Source organism: Coloeus monedula (genome assembly GCF_965178545.1).
Source record: "Coloeus monedula genome assembly, chromosome: 4".
Lineage (NCBI taxonomy): Eukaryota > Metazoa > Chordata > Aves > Passeriformes > Corvidae > Coloeus > Coloeus monedula.
The window spans coordinates 63,056,380-63,080,245 of NC_138784.1; the positions used below are offsets into that span (position 1 = coordinate 63,056,380).

At 37.9% G+C, this 23,866-nt stretch overlaps 1 protein-coding gene across 4 annotated transcripts in view; it reads left to right on the plus strand.

Moving 5' to 3' along the window:
* ATXN7L1 (ataxin 7 like 1) overlaps nt 1-23,866 on the plus strand; it is a 112,555-nt gene that overhangs the window by 42,279 nt on the left and 46,410 nt on the right. The window contains exon 1 of one of the 4 annotated variants that reach the window (XM_082280484.1): nt 22,659-22,798. The exons of the other annotated variants lie outside the window; for them this stretch is intronic. The gene's annotated coding sequence lies outside the window, so the exon portion shown is untranslated. Of the gene's footprint in view, nt 1-22,658; nt 22,799-23,866 lie in introns of those variants that run through there. 4 annotated transcript variants of the gene reach the window in all.

Consider the following 23,866-nt stretch of genomic DNA (forward strand, 5'->3'; position numbering starts at 1 on the left):
GTTAACTCCAGTTCTGTGTCTTTGTGAAATACTGGTGAAGATGGCACCCTGTGCCATTTCCCAGGAGACATTTTCATTTTTCTTAGTCCCCAGAAAGATTAAAGCTTCATATGCTTATACTGCATTGTCCTTTACTAGACTGAAGAGCATCAGATACAGTTCTGGTTATTTTTTTTAATGTTTTGTACAGAAATAGTCTCATTAACTTTGGTCTTTCCCATTTAAAAGGAAAATCTCTCATAAATGGTAGCTGTGGCACAGTGAGGATCAAGCAGTGTACACTTTTAGAGACCTTGTCAAGACATCTTGACTTTTGTTGGAGGAAACAAATTAATGATGGGAAAGTGTTAAAAAAAAAAAAAGTTGGGAGGAGGGAGGGAAGAGGTGAATTAGCCAAGCTAAATAGTGCTGTTTGGTAAAACAATAGGAGCAATATAACCATCAAAGAACGCTTCCACACATGCTCTGGAACAGTTTCCAAAGCTGTGGCTGGTATCTTAATGAATTGAATAGTTAAGATCCCCATTTGATGAAGTTGTATCATACAACTCAGAGGAAACCAATTTTGCTTCATCAAGGAGAAATGACCACAAAGACCTCTATTTTGTGCTGATTTCTTTACTGGAGGCTCATTGATCCTGCCTGTCTATAACGTTCTTCTAACAGGCTTCAAATTAAGAAGTAGAAATTCTTATTCCTTAAAAAAGTAAAAAAAACTATACTTGGTTTTCATTACTTGTGAGTTAGAAATTCTTGGCTTAGTATCTTCATGTCGTCCTGTAAGTTGCAAAGGGATATTTCTGTTTTATCCTTTCATTTGGCTGTGTAAGTGTCATTTAAAAGAAAAACAAACTAGAAAGTAATGGAACACTGAAGAATATAAATAAATTATTTTCCCTTCTGTATCATAATTATTTTCCTGAGAGAGGTTATATATTTTGAATTACTCAGACTAGCTATTTTACATTGTGCTAGTTGTGTGTTACAATTTAATGAACCATGGTTAAAGACAAGAAGGGTGAACTTACAGTATGAATAAGAATTATTTGCTTTCTTAACACTAGCTTGAGCATTACTAGTTAGCACCTTTCTTGCATAGGGATTTTGGTAGAGGTGTCAGTGTCACATTTGACAGATTATTCTGGTTTTATATTCTCAATTATTCAAGACTTGTTTTTTTATTAAATACAAATGTTTGGGGGTTTGTAATTGTTAATATTTTATTCACGGCACTTGACCTTTTGTCAGAGGCACTTTTGTGCCCTTAAAGGGCAATGACATTTTGAGTGATTCTCCTTCTGTTACTGCAATTTTCTTTTTTCATAGCCTTGTCAAAACTTGTTCTATGATACCATTATTGATTAAATAACTTTATACTTGTCACATGTTTAGGTTTCACTGTGTAAAAGAATTAAAATAATAAAAATTTGTCTTGTCCCTACAGCTTTTTTTTCCAAAATGGAAACAGTAGCAGCTAAACAGACAAGATTCCAAGTTTTTCTTTTGGTAGGGGTGGGGACAGAGGGAAGATGGAATTGAATGTTTTATGTATCTTATATGTACATTTTTATTTATGTGATGGCCTAGGATACTCTGATTTTGTCTGACACACTAATTTCCATTGCTCTAAATTGGAAATCCCTTGTTTCTGAAAAAAGTTTCAGTAGCTTTACAGTCTTTCTATCAGAAATCTTGTTCTCAAGACAAAAGCCAGCAGCATAAACCTGTGTCTTCTGCCAGTGATGAAAATCTAAGCTGTAGTTCCTGCAATGGTGCCTGTGCGTCTGTCATGTTCACATCCTTGTAAGATTTCCAAGTCCAGCATAATGGCAGACACTGTGAAACTGGGGTCACCAGCTATCTTTTGCACCATTCTTGGAGTAGTCCAATAGTACATTCCTGTATGGACCATCCAGGCTGAGTGACTATTACCCTTTAAGAAGCAAAACTAAACCAGCACTCCTTTGAATTAATCTTTTTCCCTACATATTCTTGTAGTGACATATTTTTAGATGGTCAGCAATTCTTGAGACTCTGAATAGGTACAAAAACGCAAATTCTGCCTTTGTTTATTCTGTTACAAAATCTTGCTTTCTTTATATGCTAACTGCTAATAGAGTCTGGCCAGATGCAGAAAAGCACTTAGCTGCACAAAAGGCAATCAGCTGACATTTCAATACTTGATTCAAATGATACAATGAAGAAAAATCCCTCATAGTTGCTTGTATGTGTGAGAGTGTTGGTCACCTCTGTATTGGCTACTGTGCTCATTCAGGACTGGAAACGGTCCTGGGCTTTTTTATATTTTCACTGAAAGATAGATTGACAAGATGATGTTCATTCAAGAAAAATAATGACAACAAAATCCTGTCTTCTCTGTACTTACTTGTCCAGGAAGCAAGAGATTTTTATTTAGTAACCTTACTACCTAGGAGCTATTCTCTCACCTTCCACCTCCTAGGAGAGGAAAACAGGCCCTCCATAACCCAGGCTAAAGCAAGACAGCATATGCTTTTTTGCAGCAGAGACGTATCAGACAAAGCGAACCTGAATGTAGAAAGTAACACCAAGATCAAAGGGACGGACTGTGATGGGACTGAAAAATGTGCATCTGAAGTTCAGAACAACAGCAACGTAATATGTCTTCACCTTGCAGGTTGCTGAGACCTGCTCAAGGCTCGAAGGAGTTTGTTGTGCTTTCTTTACTTAGTCTAGCATGTGAATTAAAAGTGGAGCTGTGTTCAGACCTGCTGACCTGCTTAGAAGCAAGTAGCACAATATTGAATAGGGTTGGCTTTTTTTGGTATTTTCTGCTTTTTGGTATCATCCTGCTGCTTCAATTGCTTGCTTTCTTGTTACTAATTCATCATCAGTGACAGAACCCAGAACAGGGAGTTCAGATATGATACATGAAGAGTTACAAGGTCAAGAAGTGGTGTAAGTAGGAAGCTGACAACTTCCCACAGTTAACTTGGCCTTTGGTTGATGTGTCAATAATTGAAAATTTCTTAATTCAAAAGATTCTTTGAATGACAAAGCAGGAACTCTTCAGCACTTTGAATTTCAAAGGGTTTTGCATTGGAGAGCAGTAAGTATTTAACGAGAGAATACATTCAGCAGTTAACAGAATGCCACTCGTATGCAGTTGCTATTCCGCATAATAAGCTGCACACCCTCCCCCTGTTTCTGGTCCTGTGCATGAAATTGAAGTCTGGAAGTGAAACATCAATTAATTGTCTTTTCCCTTGATGTTTTCTATTAAGTTCTTTACAGTGCCTTGACTGTGCTGTAATTTTACAATGCTGATCTTAAATAAATCCACATAGGAAGGAGATTGAAAGAGTAATAATGACACTGGGCTTTTCAGTGCACTGGAAGTCTTATTATTCTAGTTTACACGTAATCTCTATCATTATAAATTAACTTATCTCTTTCACATCGTGTATTCATTGATAGTATTTGATTAGTGAACCTTTTTGTACTTTTTTACTTCAGATAAATTGTGGTAAAGGATGCAGTACAAACTTGAACTGGGTGTTGTCATGGCAGTGATGGGTGATAAGTATCACATGTAATTTCTTTCAGTCAAGATTTTAATAGAGTTGTAGTTTTAAATAGTAACCAATAAGGATTTCTTTTAAGGAGTGTCCATTAATAGAACTCAGCTGTTGAAGGTTGACTGTAGCATTAGGCTTAAGTTTAATCTCCTACATACTATAATTTACAGGGCTGTGTTTAGTGCATCAGTCTTTCCGCTGGTTCATTGGTGGAGGGATGGGGGTTGTGATAGTGGGAGAGAGGAGAGAAGTGTAGTGAAAATTTTCTGTCATAATCTGTAAAAATCTGACAAAATTAAAATTTGGAGTATTCAGCTTGAAGTCTTCCATAATGTGTCTTACTGAGTAAGGTGGATACTTTCTATCTTAGAGAAGGAGTGTTTTTAAAAATAATTTTTAAAAGACTTTATGGTCCTATTCCCAGACAAAGTCCAAAACAGAATTAAGAGCTTTTTGAAGTCACTGTTGGGAAGTGTTTTGGTGAGTAAAGGATAAGCAAGATGAAAATCCTTCTTATATCAAATTGTGGTGTACTCTAAAGAGAGAAAATTTGAAATGGAACCTAAATTTGCAAAAGACCCAAATAAGAAGTCACTGCTTCTTCACTGCATTCAAAAGTATAGGAGTGTTAAGAGCCCATCTTGTCTCTCTGTTATCTCTTTGTACTTCCTGCACGTGATTAGACAAAGAAGATGTGGTAGAGTTTTTTTGTGTGGGATGTAGGATTTTTTGGTAATAGTGTTTGACTTTGCATGTGCTACAGAAGGTAATTAACTTTGAATTAGCCACTACCAAATATTGTAAGTTCCATTTCAAGTCTGTAGAAGTCATATCTGCATATAGCCCTCCCCACTTACCATGACTTTTAGTAGTTGTCTAAGTATTTTGGGTTTAGTTAATTTTCTGAACGTAGCAATTTCTACTGTGTAATCATTTAGCATTTTCTTTTAAAGCATATCACACGTCTAGGAGTTTCTTACTGTCCTTGTATTAAAATTTTTCTGTAAGCTGGCTCATAAAGTTGATTCCTATCTATTAACTATTGGGCTTTTCCTTGCATAAGGAGTAGCACTTTTTTGGGGTAGTGTCTCCTCTGGCAGCTGAACATCTCCTGTGCCATGAGTTGTGGTTGCTGAGCCTGCAAGTGAGGTGGCAGGTGGGGCTGGAGTTGCAACTCCTCTTGGGCATACTTCAGAGCTGGAGAACTGGGCCTGGGAGGAGGTTGGATGACCCCAGAACACAGCTGTGGCACTCACAGCTGTCTTGTTATGCACACTGCTGAGTGGAAAGAAAACTGGAATGGCAGTTTATTAGGTTCTGGAAGTACTGCTTCTGAGAGGCTGAAGTGCTTCTTTCCAGCAATGTTTGTGTTGCCTTTCCTAACATCTATGGGCCACTTGGGGTGTAGTGGGTAATACAAAAGTCCATTGGCACGCAGGCAGATGGCAGGGTAGTCTTATGTCCTTGTTAATAGATGTGCAATGGACAGCAACTAAATTAAATATTGGGATGTATTTCAAGAACTTTTTTTTTTTTTTTTCAGGCTGGAATTAGTTACATTAAATACCTTTCATGAAGAAATTATTTTTTTATTCGGTGTTTAAAAAAATCTCTTATTTTTAGTACAGGGAAATCTCACCTGTGAGGAACTCACTAGTACAAGGTTTGCAAATTACTTTTCCCACAGTTTTCAGTAGTAATATTTATCCTAGACTTTGTATACCTGTTTAATTTTTAAAAATATTTATTCTTGCTTATTTTAATGGTTTTTTTTTTCATCTAGTATGCAAACCATGTTTGTCACAGCCCCATGTTTAAAATCTCTTGAGTTCTGTTTATTTCATTGTAATAATAGTACACAGCCTCTTGGTACCTGACTAGTGCCAGATCTATTCAAAACATTTTATTTGTGGGCATACAATACTGTACTTAAAGTTCTCATCATTTCAAATATATCTGAAGCTCCTTGTGTTTTCCATTTCATACTGCTGTAGTGATTCATATAATTATTTTAATGGCTTATTGCTATTATGTTTAACTGGTGATATTAATGTAATAATTGTCACATTAAAATGTAAAATACTGAATTAGGCCTTATTCTAAAATGTGTTTTATTATTACAGGTAGGTTAGACACACTGTAGGCTTCCGTTTTCAAAATAATTTTTTTCACATTCATTTAGATAGATTTAAAAATCATATTATTCATGATTCAGTGAGAGAACTGTTTAAAGTGTTATGCAAATAATGATGGACTACTGGTTCACCTTATTGAGTGTGTATTTTCATTATGATTAATTTTCAAATACTTGATTTAGCTTCCTGCACCAAAACCTACCTATTGTTAAGATGTCTGAATAAAATTTAGAAGAGTTGCCTCGCCAACGATTTGTGTTTGTGAGGTTAGTGATGCTGTTAACTAGGAACATTTTCTTTGACTAGTGTTCTGGGAAATAACATACTTTTCCACCCACTTTTTTTTTGGGCAGACTTCTTGTTTCTGTGAAATACTCTTTTATCATGCCTAGCATCTGCTCTGCAACCAGGGAAGTATAACGAATAGCATACTTACATAAAATATCAAGCATTACATGTGAGAAATGTGTTTAAGGCAAGCAATAATGTATCATTATTTCATATACTTGCTTTCAGTTCATTCCATCTGTCTTATAAGGTATTCTTTTCATGAGTATGTAATCAATGTTGTGCTTTATTAATTGGGTAACTAGAGAATTTTGATTTTTTTAAAATTTTTTAAAAATTAAATGTAGTTTCAGGTTTTAAGTTTGAGATTGGTGATTGAAAATCTATTTCACTTTTTAATTCAGTTGGTTAGGATTGACAGGGAAGAGTCTCTTTTCAGTGCCACTTCTACCTTAAAATATTGAAGCAGGAATACATCTGTGCAAGCTAAAATTTGGACCAGTAATTGGCTGACAATACTATAAAGGTCTACACTGATTATAGGTGACTCAGATGTATTTACTTTGTGTGTCATGTTGACAGGACTGCAGGAACTGTGGAGACCAGTGCATCCTTGTGTGTTCTTTAAGCTTTCTCAATCTTGTGGAAGTACTGTGCATGTCCTAATGAGTCTGAAGACAAGTGTTTCTCATTCTGTGATTCTACATAGATGAAAACTGTAAGATATGAGTGGAAGTAATACTTTTAAATCTGGCTAGGACAACAAAGGATTAGTTTGCAGTTTAAATAAATCTTTGTGTCACTGTCTAATACCGGATGTATGTAGCAAGAATGCTGAATGAGCAGTAAAAGTTTCAGCATTTCTGCATGGGCAGGAAAGGCATAGTCAGGACCAGACAGATAAAGCTGTGAAGAAGAGCACAGTGCAGAACTGCACATTTAGTTAGATGAGTATAAAAATGGTGCAGCAAAAAAGGAAACCTTGAAAAGAAAAATCTGGTATTTGTCACTGTGCTGCTAAACAATTCTGTTGACACAGTGTGGGCTTTTTGAACCTAATGGAAACTTGAGAGCTATGGAGTCCCTTGGAAAGGATTCTTAAAACTTTAAAACTTAGCTGTACACTGTGTGAAGAAATACCTCATTTTTTGGTTTGTTTTTGAACCAGCAACAATCAATCATTTCCTGTCCATGTTCATAATAAATGTACACCATAACCCTCCTCTGTCATCACTCATCCAGTTTGACAAGTCTAAATTGGTCTAATTGTCACTTGTGGAAACTCCCGATGTCTTTCCTATGTGTTTTTATATCTTGCCTAACTCATCTAAACCATTTTGAAGGGAGGGAAGCAGTGGCATGATGTGCTGTATTCCTTGCCTAACGTTTGGTTTGCCTTTGTGACCACCACAGATCATTAAGATGATAATGTCATAGAACTGTAACAAGACCAGTGTTTCATTACTGTGTAATAATAATTGAAAGACCATAATTTTATATATAAAGTGAAGATCATTTTTTTCTTCCGTGTCTGTCGCTTTACATTTCTCTACATTGATTTCATTTACTATTTTATTACACTGGTCAGTATTGGGTCTTTTTGCAATCTGTTGATTTTAATCTTTAGTACTCTGAATAATTATATACCAAAAATCTTGTTCTCTCACTAACCACCACCTTTTTTCAATCATTTCTGGATATGTTGAATAGTTCAGGCACTAATACAGGCTCTTGCTGCATGCCATTGCTAAATTCTTTCTTTGAGGACCATTTTTGCCTTCTTTTCCTTGGCCTGTCAGTAGTTCTATAGCCTTTGGGTGAGGGTTGCAACCTTCTGTTCTGTCTCAACATCAGGTATCTTTACTTTAAGAGATGTGTATACACGGCCTCGTTTCACTTGGATGTTTAAGTAGACTGTGTCAGTTGGATTTCCCTTGTCCAAGCCACTAGTTCAGTTGGAAATGGGTTTTCCAAGTCCTTTGGGGCATCTGGACCATAAAGATAATTTTTGTCATGACTATAAACAAAGCAAAGTTTTATTTGTGCACAAGTTTCTATGTTTGTGTATGCATTTCTGTAGGTATTCACATATATTGCCTGACCTGTCCATTGCACCCCAAATGCAGTTGTAGCCTTAATTCTGAAATAACTACTAGGGAGTGGTTTATTGCCACTTCCTGGGTAGATGCAATTGGTAAAAGAACAGGATTTTTTTTCCTATAGCTTGCTGAAGAAGAAAACACAGAGGTTTTTCACATTAAAAAATGGCTTGAGCATAACTGATTTTTCTCTCATTTTCTTACCAAAATAATTTCCATGCCCATAGAGGTGAACTGTTGCACTTGGCCTGAGGTAAAATCTCTTTTAAGAGAATGGAAAAAAAACCCCAGAGGAAATGAAATTCTAAGTCTGCAAAATTATTTCTGTTCCTTTAGCCACTAGTGTGGTGATTAGAACAGTAAATGTGCAGTGTGGGACATTCTCTTTACACTTTTCTTCCCAAATCTGAGGGGAGTTGAATCAGGGCACCTTAAGCAGGCTACCTGGTGTTGATAGGTGTTTTTTCTCCTTTCCGTAAAGAAATGCTAATGAAAATTGGGGTATCTCATCTGCCAGGGAGTGGTGGAACAATTCTGCTTTCGAGGCTTTGCCTGCTTCTCCAGTTGCATGTTTTATATGGAAAAGGAATGCAAAGGATTGAGAGGAACAGAATCACCTGCAGACTGAGGGCTTCTGCTACTGGAAAACACAAGTTCCGGTCCACACTGATTGCTTCTTTCCTTTTGGTGATTTATTTTGCATAAAATTACAGCTGTTGAACAGAATAAGAGGGCAAATTCGTCCCTAACTTTGACGAGTAAGATACTTGGCATCCCATGGCAGGGTAAGGTTAGAAATAAAGGCAGTTACAGAATTGTCAGAGAATCGTATATTGATATTTGACGGGGAAAAGCCGTATTATATCAGCTGCTTTGTTTGCTGGTCCAGTGATAACTACTGATGTGTTGTGCATATGAAGTAATTTTGAGGACAGTCCGAATGCTCAGGTAGCAGTTACCAACAGTGAGTTGGTTGGCAAAGCCTGAGCATTCCCTTATAATTCCATTACATCATTCATGTCTAGGTGGTCCAGTAGAGAGCTATGGGCCATACATACACTGAGTTAAATATTCCCTAACATATGGCATCATAACAGTACAGGGTAAAAAAGCATAGTAGTACAGGGTAAAAAAACAAACCACAATGAAAAATGAAGTACCCTTTATATTGTCTCCCAAAAGCAGCAGAAGGAGGTGCATACAGCTGTTACACATAATCCTAGTACCAGAGTTCACATGTTCTGGCTTGGAATCCTGGGAGTCATGAAAACTTCAACTAGTGTTTGTAAGACAGACTGGGAAGTACTGGAGTATTTTGGCCTTTCTTCTCTTCCATGTCTCAGATCCCTACAGCTCCATAAGCATTATCTGGCAGACTGGAAATAAATTAGCTCAAAATTAGCCTGTCTTTGCGTTTGAAAAGGGACAAGAATGAAAGGTCAATGGCAATCCTGCAGCAAGGAACGAACTTAGCAGGGTTTGGGCGTTTTTTGTGGGAGCTAGGAAGAGAGGCAGATCAGGATATTTGCATATCCAGTCCCATGTTACATTCACAGCTTTCACTCTAGTGTATTTTCATAAATTAGAGAAACAAAACCACATAGACTGGACTACCATGTCTCACAGACAATAGTAGTTTTCTATTCAGCCATCCTCCAATTTAGGATTTCTTAGAAACAGACAGTTGAAAAGATTTTATCTTATGGTTAGCATGGGTCAAGGGAAGATACTTGCCTATGCATGCTCTTAGGTTGTTCCTCTTCAACACTTCCTGCCAGTATTTATCCACATGCTTTCCTGCCTTCCCGTGGTGATTCTGTTAGCACTCAGAGCGAATAGCTGGAGGGAGGTGTAAGGGAACAAAGCTGAATTGTTGCTTCTGTCCTAATTTGAGGATCCCCAGTCATCTTGAACTTGTGAGTGGCCTGTTCTCGCTCTGTGTGATGAAAAGTCAAAGTACAAAGGCAGATTTTGGGAATGCAGGCAGGAAGGAGTGAATTGTCTTTCTTCTTTGCATGTTCAGATCTGTGTCAGTGAAACCTGGCAAAGCTGACTTCAGCCTCTTGTGCTTTGCTTTCATCTGCAGAGGGATCCAAGTTACTCAGTATCCCCTGTGCTAGCACAGTTTTATTTCCAGGTGCTTATCATGTGATGCAGTTATATGAAGGAATTACAAAGTTGTTGTCAGCATTTGTACCAGAAGCACTCCCTAAGAAGATAACTCATGTTTAATTTTGTATTTTAACTCACGGGTTTAAAAGTGACAATTCTATCAAGATAGTATCACTGAGATGAAACAAAGTTCAAATAAAGGATACATAGAGCTTCAAGTACCACATTTTAAAAAGAGAGCTATAGAAACAAATTCATTCCACTGAGCACTTAAATCCAGCTACTTTAATGGAAGACTTTAACTATTATTCATTGACATTTTGCTCCATAGTTGCATTTTATAAAACAGAAATATTTTCAGTTTTTAAACTTAGTTTAATGTCATTTTAGTAGAATTGCCTAATGTCTTGCTTTTGTTGTTTTAAACTTTGATGTTTAATGTAGGGTTAGACTGACCATTTTTTTCTTCCCAAAAACATACATATAACACAAAAAAGAAAATACAATGTTATTATTTTCTTTAACACTTAGAGAATTATCTCTCTGAAAATTCTGATTAATGGGAAGAGAATGTATGAATGCCAGCTGACTCTTGGCAGTCAGAGTTATATAATATCAACTGTTAAACAGGTAAAGCAGGTGGTGTTTTTACGTGTGTATGATCTAACAGAACTGCCTCCTCTGTTGAGGCAGCACATCGTACCTTCCCTTTGCAGCCTTTCCTTCTTTAGCTCTGGCAAATTGCAAACTATGCTCCACTCGGATCTATCCAGACAGGATTTTGAGGGGTCCACTCCTACTTTCATTTTTTGAAAAACTATTACAACCTTCATAGCTTCAATTAACATAATCATCTGAAACTTGTGTGTGTCTGTGTAAGAGTCAGCTAGCTGCAGATCTAACCTGGATATTTTACATCTATGAAGGAAATTAATGCATAAAGTGTAGCTTAACTCAGCATTATAAGGCGTACTTTGGAGTTGTATGAGATCCTAAGGTACCATTTGCTCCATGATCTTTTGTTTTTCTTGTAAATTTTATGGCAGTCATTTTGTTTTCTTAGGTTATTACAGGATCTGCGTAAAAAACTGAAGTTAATGTTTATATATGAATCTAAGTTATGAGCTATTTCATCACAAGTAATGTTATGGAGCAGTTCAAGCAACAAACATATGAAGATGTTCATTCAAATACATCTTTGTCTCTTCTAGAACTGGATGTCATACAATATGGTGTCTTTTTTGATACATATGTGTCTGTAAAGCTGATAGAATTGATGTTTGTTTTACTGCCAGTAGAAAACATATTAAGTAAGTGCGGGGAGTTGTGACACAGGAAGGGGTCAGACCCTTGCTTCATTCAAAGAAGAAGCTGCTTGCTCCTCAGTATTTGTGTTGCAAATTGTTCCAGGCTTTTAAAGGCTGTATTTCACCCTGCCTGACCCTTCTTTTTTTTTTTTTTTCCTTTCTTTCCCTTTCAAGTAGGATTCTTTTTTTAGTGCAATTCGCGTAAGACATTTGCACTGGATGAAACAGCATCATTGTTGACCTAAGCTGGTTTTACTTGTTATGCTTTGCCTTTCCCATTTTCTGATATGTTTCACTTTAAAGCTCAGCTTCAGCTGACCTACACAGATCCATCCCAATTGGTTTTTTAAATATTCCATATAACAGTTAGTTTTAGGAATGTCAGTTTGTTCTTAAATAATTGAACCCTCTAAGTGGAAGCAGAACCATGGTTATAGCACAAGCATGTTACGTTGTGCAGGTAGTAGCTGACTTCTTTGAGATCACCTTGGTTAGCAGGATTTATACTGATCTTATGTGGGAAAAATGGCTTGGGGATTCTAAGTCTGCCAAGTTTCTGCCAAGAACCTCCATGTAACTTTTCTAAAATTTGAGAGGATAAAGTGTGGTCAATGTAACATTAGCTAATTCTACTTTTTATGCAATTAGAAACTGCAGTTGGATATCTTAACTGTCTCATTCAGATCACCTGAAGATATTCCTGGGAATTTTGAAACATTGTCTGTTTTTATTGTTATTAAAAGAAAAAAGTATACATATTTAAAAGAATTTAAATTCTGCTTTTTAAACTAAGAACAAGAAGTTTCTTTAGATCATCTAGAAATATGCATGAGAACTCTTGCTGGGTAAAGCTGTAATAATTAATAACTTGTTTAAATTGAAGAATGACAGCCACAGTAACTATAGGAAGCTGTACTGTGGCTTAAAATGTTTGATTTTCATGTAAAAAGGAAGAACGATGAAAGTTTGAGAATCAGTATTATTACAAAATTTAAGATTTTATCTTGTGGGCTTTGCACATATTGTCATGTGGAATGGACATGGAGACCTGGGCTTAATATTCTTTAGATGAATACAGCATAGACATCTATGTGTAAGAAACTCATTCAGTATTAGCTTTACAAAAGGAAAGTAAAGGGAATTTTCATAAGATTACACTGACATTTAGCAGTTTATTTTAATTATATTAAAAAAATACTACAGGAGGAAAAGCTGAGCAACGTTATTTGTTTTACTGCCCTATTTCTTTCCCTGCAATACAAGAGTATCTGTTTCACGTTCCCTGCAAGTGTTCCCTGGTATGCAGTGCCTCCCCCACACTGTGGGACTGAGCTGGCCGAGCAGCGCCTCTCCCCATTAGTCATCACTGCCTTCCCTGGTGCTCTGTGCGGGAAAGTAATTCTTTAAAGCAGTTGCTCCTCGTTCATTTTTTTAAAGATTATTTCCTAATGCATCATTGCTGAAGTACCTTCTTGTATGGACCAAATCTCTGTCACTAAGCACAGGCATTTTTATATGGAATGAAAAGATACACTGCAAATAAATCACTACTTATTTCCTTTAATCTAGTTTCCAAATTGTTTGACTTTTGCCATTCAAACACAGCTTCCATTCATGTGTTTGGGAAGCTTTTGAAAGCATATGAATGGTAATTTTCCCAGTTTTTCTGGAACTTTATGTAGTTCCAGCAATGTCTGCAGCTGGCTGCCTAATAAAAATGACTTGCATTCCTAGAAACATTGGGTTGTGCTGATGGATAAAATGACTAAACAGTTTTAAAATGTAACCCATTGCTGTTACATTAAAATATATTTGGGGTTAGTTGATATAAATCTAAAGTAAATTGTTACCTGCAGTGATGTGTAATAGTTGTTTTATTAATGTGGATTAGCCATTTACAGAAAAGGTCTCATCTTGTAGCAGTTTGCTTTTTTAACATTGATTGTAATCCATCTATTCTTACATTATTGAAAGGCTTCCATATGTCTCTTGCTTTAGTGATTTTTCTTTTCCTGATGTGTGGAATATTCATATAGTGTTGTACAAAATGCAGTAATCACTTTGCTTGTGCTGCAAATGAACATTACTAACAGTTTCACACTGTCTTTCACACTTTTTTTTCTTCTGATGGGCAACCTATGTTTTATTTATTCCATGTTGACTATTTTGGTATAGTGAAACTTTGGTTTAATGTAGAACTTCATTTTAATGTAGTGAGATTATTTTTCTTAATTCCTTTATTTTTATAATTATTTTAATGAAAAAATGAGGTTTGAGTAACTAAGTTGGTTTAAAACAGGTTTGGAAAAAAAATGGAAGTTTAAAACTAAGTTTTACTAAGTAAATACTGCAACTGTTGTATTTCTAGTTCATATTTTATTTGAAAACTTTGGGGCAAATTAAATGTGCAAAATGCTTTTATTTTTAAGTTTAGGATATAGAGAATTTTCATTGTCAGGATTAGAATTTTTTTTAATGAACTGTATTAGTCTCTCAAGGAAGGTACTAATATTATAACTGTGTCAAGTCCCAAGTCATGGAGAACCATTATGACAAATTCCTCATACTCTGTATTACTTCTCTAATAGTCTTTTCTTAGATATGCAGAAGTAAGTGATGAAGTAAGTCTGCAGTGTCCAGTAGGCTCAGCAACTCTAAGTGTTTTTAGTGTTTTGTTCTTGAAAATGAAGTGTGCTTTTCCTTGGTGATGCACAAAGATAGTGAATGAAGTTTTCTCTCATTTTTTTATCTAGTTCTTTACAAACTCCTAATCACATTTCTCAAAATATTAGAGTTAGTTACTTATTCTTACTATATTTGTCACATCTTCTCTGCTGCCATAGCTGAAGGCAGATAGGTTAACTAAGACCAGTCAGTGTGGTACAAGTATCAGGTGATTGGTGCCAGATTATCACACTTGCCATTGTTTTCCAGAGTAACTCTGTTTGAAGTAGCACAGTGGTCAGTGATGTTTTGTGAGAATAAACTTTTGAGCCTTGATTGGTAAAGATTGGAAGAGGACAATATGGGTTGGAGAGTCAGCTGTGAGAGCAGCCACAGGTCATGAGGTACAGCGGTGCTGTTTTACAGCAAGGACTGATAACCAAGTGACAATCGTGGTCCTTGGAAAATAAGCAAGAACCTGTTTCAACAGCAGCAAAACCTTCAGTAGCTTTAACACATTATCATCTCTCTGGGATGTTGGTGACATCTCACTCTATTGGTGATATCAGGGCCCTTTCTACAGCTCTGTTGACTATCACTGTGGCAGGGTGTCCCAAACTGTGGCAGGGTGTCCCAAATGGATCTGAAGGCATGCTGCTGCAGAGGGCAGAGCATGCTCTTCACACCTCACCCTTTCTACCCAGTCCAGGGATCCTCTTCCCCGCTGCTATTCAGTTTATTATCAAATAATAGAGGAAAGCTATTCACTGTTTGTGATTTAGCAACTTTTCACCCTTTCTTTGGTTAGTTAGTTTCCTGCTGGTTTAGCAAGCTAAGCTCATCCGTCAGGGCAGCAGAGACAGTGCAAGGCAAAAGCAGGGAGAATACATGGTTCAGAGTAGCACTTGCACAGGGAACAGCAGCCACAATTAATTATTAATTCAGCTCTGCCTGTCTTCTCTAAACTACGCTCTTAAAAGCATCTTTTGAAAAGAACACCTGACCTTGAAGATGAAAGATTTACCATTTGAATTTATCTTAAAGTGGTCTTTTTCTGGGCTGTGCCTGTTCAGATTTGAGTTGTTTTTTTTTTTAAAGTTGGTACCTACAGACTGTTGACATCACTATATTGATATATTGGCAACCATATCCTCAGCTGCATCAATAGGAGTGTGGGCAGCAGGTTGAGGAAGGTGATTCTCCCCATCTACTCTGCTCTCAGAAGAACCCACCGAGAGTACTGTGTCTAGATCTGAGGCCCTCAATATAATGTGGACATAGACCTGTTGGGGCAAATCCAGAGGAGGGCCACAAAGAATGATCAGAAGGCTGAGGCACCTCTGCTGTGTAGACAGACTGAGAAAGCTGGTTTTGTTCAGCCTGGAGAAGAAAAGGTTCTGGCAACACCTTGGAGCATCTTCCAGTACAGAGGGGCTACAGGAAAGCTTTAGAGAGACTTTTTACAAGATCATGTAGTGACAGAACCGGGGGCAATGGCTTCAAACTGAAAGAGGGCAGGTTAAGATTAGCTATTAGAAGAAATTCTTTAATGTAAGACACTGGCACAGCTTGCCCAGAGAAGCTGTGGCTGCCCCATTCCTGGAAATGTTCAAGGCCAGGTTGGATGGGGCTTTGAGCAACCTTATCTAGTGAAAGGTGTCACTGCCCATGGCAAGGGGGCTGGAACTGGATGACTTTAAGGGCGTCTCCATGCCAACCCAAACCATTCTGTGATTCTATGATCTAAGAATTGGTGGCAACATGATATTTTTTTTTGCCCAAAAGGGCTCTTCTCTAACAGAAATTCACAGCCCTAAAGAGGGATGTGGTGAAGAGTAGGTTTTAATGTGTGAAGTAAGCCTGTTAAAATTACCAGAAGACATAGAAAGTCTAGAAGACAACTCTAAAACTTCACACATTCTGACTGATTAGGATTAAAGTAAAAATTGTAAATTACAGAAAATGAGATTTAAGTGGGGAAAAAGTGGTGAGAACTGCTGGACTGCATGTCCGGAATATTGCCTTCTGCAGCGCTGAATTCAGGAGAGGAGGAACAGATTGAATACAAGTTTCTGCAAAAACTTTGTGAACTTTACAGATTGCTTACGGATTGCTTTTCTTGTATGTTATCTGAGCAAATGTATTTAATGAGACTGCACAGATGTTACAGTTTTTCAAAGGCTGGGGATCAGAACAAAATAAGTAAGGAAATCTTTAATGTTTAAAACTTTTTACAAATATTTTTTAATTTTAGAAGTATTATTTTATAATATCCATTATACAGAGAAAAGAATTCTCTAAGTCTGAGGTGATACATGTGGTCATAGAGTAAATGATGGGCAAAAGCTGCAGTGTTTGATTCAGGAATTAAAAATGTAGCAATAAAACCTGTGTTTCTTCAATGCATGGAGATGACTAAAATGTGTTTTCTGCATGTACTTTTGTATGTTCAGATAAATCCACTCTGGACTATTTTTGAGGTACATGTCAGCAAGCAATTAAATACTGGTTTGACGGTTTCAATCAACTTCTGTGCAACTTGCAGCACATTCTTGCAGTACTGTCAAAACATGCATACCCACAGGACATGAAAATTATGTGAATTTAATTTAAATCTAAATCAGTGATTCTAATGTGAGACTAATTGAAATAAACCCTTTATTATCAGTTTAATTAAGTCAGTAAGATATACCAACTAGTACCTGTCATTGTGGAATTTCACAGCTAAGAAATATGATGTTGGGGTGCTTGTGAAGGTGTATGCAGCATTGCACACATCAAGCAACAGATTTGCTCTTGTTTGCTGTAAGTAGTTAAAAGATACATCTGAGGCCCTGTAACACCTTAAGGAAGCAGCATGTATATGAAGACAAAAGCAATAAACTTCAGAAACCACTTCAATGTACAGCAGCATTGCTCCTGTAAGAAATGCTATTTTTGCATCATTTACTTGTGAATTCATTAACTCCTTGTGTATCATTTAGCATTATTAAATTACTAAATATCACACTGAATTATATTAGTAAATATTATTTTTAAATACTCAAAAACTTCTAGAGCCATAGAGCAGTGGAAAACGTTGTATGACAGAAGTACTAAAAGATCTGTTGTCTCGATGAGCTCACTTGAAGAATTGCAGGTTTTAAGTGTTGGAGGATGTTGCTGGGTTAGTTTCATTGGTTATCTTGGAAGTGCCTAAGCACGATGTGTACCTAAGTGAAGTACCTGAGCCACCTGCAGTGGTACTGCTGAACTCATGGTACTGGTGAGGTGCCCAAGTGTTTGAAATCATCATTTATAAGCAATTGAGAACAAAGACTGGGTTTTACATGGTTGTACAATATTAACTCTAGCCATTTTGGAAGGACTGTGGGATCACTTCTTGGTACTTCAACTTGCCTAGATAGTTTAGGTTAGAAGGTTTGCAGCAGGAAAGCTGTGTCCAACTCAAAATGGAAACAGAACTTTTTTCTTAATTTTGTTGTTATGATAGTCCAACTTTAATAAGACAAACTGGTCTTACCCCTAGGGAGCCTGACCAAGAAACAAGAAATCCTGTGCTAGACATTAAATAAACACTTTCTGAAAAGATGATGTTTTCCTAAGAAAGCAGAGGGTAGGTTGTCTTTTCTTACGCTGCTAGAAGCTGGTTTTAAAATGTGATTCGCTTACATTTTGACACCTAAATGGACAACACCTTCTTGGCCTGGATAGAGAATGCAAAGGGAGAGAACCCTGTTTGTGATAAATCTCTGTATGAGTAGGATGGAGCAAACTTCATGCAAGGACTGACTGAAATCAAGTGAAACAGATTGGAATAGCTGTTCATTGCCTCACATATGGACAAATTCTGATACATGGAGAGGATAGGCAGGGAAAAAAGGGACTATCTCAGGGTATGGCTATACCTCAGTTCTTCTAGGATTTCCCAAAAATAATAGTCTAATTTATGGATTTAAGAGTGGATTGTGCAGTACTAAGGCACTCCTCAAGTAAACCAGCATTCCTAATTTTTCCAAGAGATTAAATATGAATCCAGAATCCCATGGGGTTTCTGGAGGAGCTGCTGTGAAAAGTTGGGATTGCTGAGGCATTAGTCTCATCTGTAGAGTAATGTAAGCATAACTGAGTGTCAGTCAAGCACCACTTGTTAGTCAGAGCTTCCTCAGTACAACAGTTTGATTTGTTTATGAAGGTCTGTAATGCTTCAGGAGTAAAAAGATTGTCTTATAGGCCACAAACACAGCTTTGTAGAGTGTGTTTTGATCAGATGCTTGATCTGTTGGAGGAGTTGAGTCAGGATATTCGGAATTCATAGAAATCTGGGTCCCCTCTCTTCTTTTCTGCTGAAGGTAAGATGTCTGCAGAAATGATCAGTTAGAGCTTCAGAGATTCTTCTGAAATAATCTCTACAGGCAAAATCAGTACAATTTTGGCTGTCCCAAGCACTCTGACTTGCATTTCTCTAACACCCCTCTTCTGTCCTTTGCTGCTGAAATATCCATGGTACTGAAACAAAAGAAACCTGATTTGGGGTTCAGAGTGAGATCAATGTACAGATACAGAAAAAGCCAAAACACTTCATACAGCTGCCACTCAAATATACATGCTGGTATTTTACTGGGTTAAAGTTTTTTGCCTGAAGTCTCTTCTGGTTTTGCTGGTGCTGAATTGCCGAAGCTGTAGCCTTGTTTCTAGGTGGGGAAAAAACCCTGCATGTTGACCTACCTAGCAGTACAAGGAAACAAAATTAATTTTAGCACTATTTTAGGCCCGCACAGCTTTAGCAAGAAACATGTATACTCCCAACAGATTGGACTCTCGTTTCTGCATTTTAAAGTTTTAGTCCCAAAACACATTCCAGACTAGGTGGTTTCTGCGTGCCGGGTACTAAGAAATGTTGCTGGCTCAGGTAGCTTAAATGTGCAAGCTGCCTGATAATGCCAGTGTCCATCACGAAAGCACTTAATATTTAAATTTGGGGCCTCCTGTTGAAAATTCTATGGAAGTATTCTGATGCACAGCATAAGAGTCTCCATAAAGTGCTGCTTGCATATCACTTTTTTTTCTTCAATAGAGACAAACCCAATTTTGTCAGTCCAAAACTTACTTACAGAGATCAGATGTTTTCTTTTCAAGATAGGCTTAAAAACACCCTGATATCCTAACTTCTTGATGACATCAGGCAAGTTAATGTCTGTATCTAGGCTTTGCTAAGTAGGCAGTCTCATTAATGTTTTTTTATGTATTATTACTATAACTAGAAACACATTGATAGCCTGAAAACATCAGGTTACAAAAGAATCATTCTTAGCTACTCCTTATTTCATAGCCACTTAATTAAAGTTTGCAAGATGAGCAAAGAAAATGATCCTTTACCAAAAAAAATCCTTTCCCCCATATCACCTGCAATGAATAGTTCTTTTAACTATTGACTAGTTTTGTTCTTAGCCTTTTTGCAGATTGTAGGTTCTGTGCAAAAATTTCTGTATTAAGATTCTAGAGTTAGAAAATAATTATTTACTGTGCAGTTTTCTCAATATGATTGAATGTAGAACTTGTCTGTGAATTAGCACAAACTGGTAGTATCACACTGTATAAAGAAAACTGTTTACAGAAGTTAGTCTATAAAGTAACTGTGGTCTTCAGCTCAACTGTAGAAGGCCTTTCCTATTTAAATAAATGTCTTGATATTGTTGATAATTTCCCTTTTTAGATTGAAAACTGAAGTACTGGTTATCACTTCCTGAAATATTTGGTTTAGGTGATTTATTGATGGATCACTTGAGATGCCCAATATTAAGGTACAGAAAACTGTCAACGTCCTGATTGTGCCTTAAACAAAAGCTAACATCATCCTTGGTTTTCAGATGAATTTTTATTTTCAGATAGTGAAAGCATCACTTTCAATTTACTTCTGCTAGATTGTTTGCATGGTTACTATGCATATTTCCCACCCCCCCCCAAATACTGATGTGTTGTTTTGTTTCTTTGTAGAAGTTAACCTTTCATTAACGTAACCGTGGTATATTCTAAATATTCATGACCACTCAATGCTTTATGGCCATTCAAGACCTGTGATATGACCTTTATCACATGCTGACGTGAGGCAGCAATCAGCATTCACTTTGCAGCAGCCTTGCAGCCTTGTGGATCCCCAGGATTATGTGTTACAACATGCTTTGACAGCTGCTCCACAGGCATGAATCTGAGATGTACAAATAGGTATTAGTAGTGTGTAATGTCCTCGCCATAAAGTGATGGAGTTATACAACACAACCAGTAGTTTCTTTCAGCCTTCTGTTTCTCAGCTTAGCTGGAGCTTTTTACATACGTACATTTTTGCTGGGGTTTTTTTTCCAGTCAGTTTTAAACTTTTTACCTATTTGTCTTATTTATTTGCATGTTGATATTACTTGCCTATTATTTTTATACCTACTATTGTTTCTCTTCTGCTTATTTATACTTCCGTATTTTATTGTGTCTCATTATTCCTTGGCTTCAGTGGTTGCCTCTTCTGTGAGGCATTTATACCTGCAGTGAATGATTTCCTACACAGGAATCCCAGAAGCATTCAGGCTATTTTATTTAGGTAGACTTACGTCTCAAGCATACAGTGTTTTATTTTTTACTTCACCTCCCATGTTCAAGTTAAATTTAAAACAAAGCAAACAAACAAACAAAGCCACAAACCAACTGGTTATGCACCTTAAAAGATCTGTTGACTAAATTTTTGGGCTCCATTTTTGAGTCCAGTGGGTCAGGATGTCTTGATTCGAGTTCTCTCTTCTGTCCAATTGAAATCACTGCCAGAAGGACCCATACTGCCCTCTGAAGAGCTTACTTACTGTAACTAATCTTTGAGAATTTGGTTCTGTTTTCACATTCCCTGTTTTCTTCCAAGGCCTCAGGCAGAAGATTCTGTGATTAAGATAGAAACTTTAATAAATTGGGGCCATCCCTACTGCTGCCCCACTGGGATCCCTGCATAGTCAGGAGGGTGTGCAGCCAGGGAATGCAGCACTCCAGAGGACATCTTCCAGCTTAATTTCCTGAGGAACACCACTCCATGTATGTGTTCAAATATATGGAATTTAATCCTAAAACATTGTAAAGTATCTTGCAGTGTGAGCTTGCATTTGTTGGTGTGTTTTGTGTTGGACACAGCTGTGAGAATAAATTTGCATTTAAACTGAGGTCCCATGCTGGTCTGCTGCAAATTGCTGGGTTTGGCTGGGTTCAGTGGACAATCCAACAACTACTTGGCTGCAAGAGGAGTTGCATGTATGTGACAAGAGCTGAGTGGCTGCCCTTTTAAATATAATTGAAACAAATTACTTGTAATGGTATCAGGTAAACATTAAACATACTGTCATTGCAAATCTTGAGAGTTATGCCAATGGAAGTATTTTTGGTAACGTGGAACCCACCATTTCCAGCAGCAGTCAGCTGGCTGAGGGTTTAGCACGGAGATGCTTTAACACGTAGAGCTGTGCCACAGCAAAGCTCAGCTTGTTGATTGAACTTCTTATTTTGGGTGGTGACACCATAGCTGTGATATCTGCATACTTGTGAGTATGAAGTACTTGTAAGAAGAAAAATAGGTGATAAAGACCTTGTGTTTATCCAGCAGCTGACTGTAACAGGATCTTAATCCTGGGTCCGCTTGTACTCCACTGTGTAAAAATCAAAGATAATCAGATCCTCAGAAGCTTAATTTTTTGTTACCAGTTACCATACATTACTGTGTGGAGTTCGGAACCTGAGTTTGGAGTTCACGTGGACAGCGTGTGTATCCTTGCCGGCAGCGGCTGAAGCTGTGGCAGTATTGGTCGAAGGACTGGCTCTCCCTAAGCCTTCCAAAAGTAAATTAGAAGTTTGACAAGTTTTCAGGAGGAAAACCGTGAGTTAAGTGAAACGAGTTTTTGCATTTAACTCTGCTGATCCTGAGCTTTTCACTGTTGGGGCTTTTCCTGCTCGGCGCGTGAATAGGGACGGTACGGAGCAGAAAGACGGATGTCGGGAGCTGGCGGCGGTGGCGGGTCCGGGAGGGGGAGCTCCGGGCCCGCTGCTCTCCCCCTCCCGGCCTTCTGCTCGCTTCCTCCCGGCCCGCCGCTCCCGGCAGCCTCCCGGCCGCTGACGGCGCCTGCGGCCCGGCGGCCCCCGCCGAAGGACGGCCCGGAGCCCCGCAGGCGAAGCTGTCAGCGCGCCAGGGGAAGGTGCTGCTGGTGGGTTTTGCAGCGGGGGGCTGAATGTGAGTCAGGATGGCTACAGAGCCTGCCTTGCTTTGTTGCTACTGTGATCGAGCGGCGTGAGAAACCTGGTGCAGGAGCCGCAGGAGGTTGTAGGACACAGCTGTTGCTGGAGAAAAACATCCCCAGCCTCACATACCTGCGCGGTGCGGAGGGAGGTGACACGTGTTTAAGGGCTGTCGGCAACACCTACGGTGTCCGAAGTAGCTAAGGCGTTCCAGGGTGCAAGGATGCCGTCCAACTCCCGCCCCGCTCCGGGAGGGTGCTCCTGGGCTGCGCCTTGTGCAGGAAGCCTGAGCACAGCCCTGGCCTGCGTGACTGATTGTGGCAATGCCTCTTGTGGACCGAAGACCTTTTAAAACTGGCCTAATGGTTCACAGTAATGTAAGTGAGCAAATCAGGTACAGATCTGTGAAGGTGGGGAGAGAGTAGCAGCTCATTACTTTAGCAAAGAAGGACAAAATAGATTTAATTATGAGTATTTTAGACTCAGAACAGGAAGTGCCAATACTGAAACTTCATGCATAACCAGAACTTTGACCCTTGGTTATCTGTACTGTGATTATTTTTACTTTTTTTTCCCAACTATATCAGCATGCTGTTGTGCAGATATGATAGTTCGTGTTGCTTACAGTCTTGGCATCTAATACAGTCTGTGATTTTTATTTTTATCTGCACAAATCTACACCAATTATTGCAAAGATTTTTAGCTTGAGAGCAGACACTAAGCTCTGTTTGCAGCAGTCTCAGACAGGTTAAAGAAAAATGGATGCAGGTAACTAGAAACTTAGCAAGACCCATATTTTCAAGAAGTCACCTTGATTTCTCCCTTAAGTATGTAATGTGTTTTTATGTTCTGGGTTTTGTTTTGCCTTTTTTTTGGTATATTTCACATGTGACAATGTGCTTTAAAAAATAATGCAAACTGTGTCTGATTACATCGGTAATAGGTAGTGTTTTAGAAATATGTAATTCACGGGGTTTTTTTAAAAATTTGAGTAGTAACATGACAGTGGTACCAAAGTAGTTTAAACAAAACGTGCTACTATAGTGGGAAACTGCTGACTCTTGAATTGGCAGCTGTCAACTTTTTTATGCTCTCTTTTATATGTATTCCATAGAGCTTTTAAAATCATGAACAAGGCAGTTGCTGAGTGTTTGCTTTTGGAAGCCTCAGTATGGCTCTAGATGTCTAGGCTTAATTTAAAAGAAAGCGACTACTTTCATGATACTGAATTATTCTTTAAATATATCTGATTTCTCTCAGTGTGGAGTTCTTGGAAAGAGAGGGATTACCTGCAAGCTTTAAGGGCTAAATAGTATCAGGTTTAATGTCGGCATTACCGCTTTACCTCTGCTGTGCTGTAGTATGAATTACAGCTGGATTACTTGCTGTGTGCATGGATTACAGCCTCCCTCTATTTGTTCTAATTAACTTAAAAGGAGAAAAAT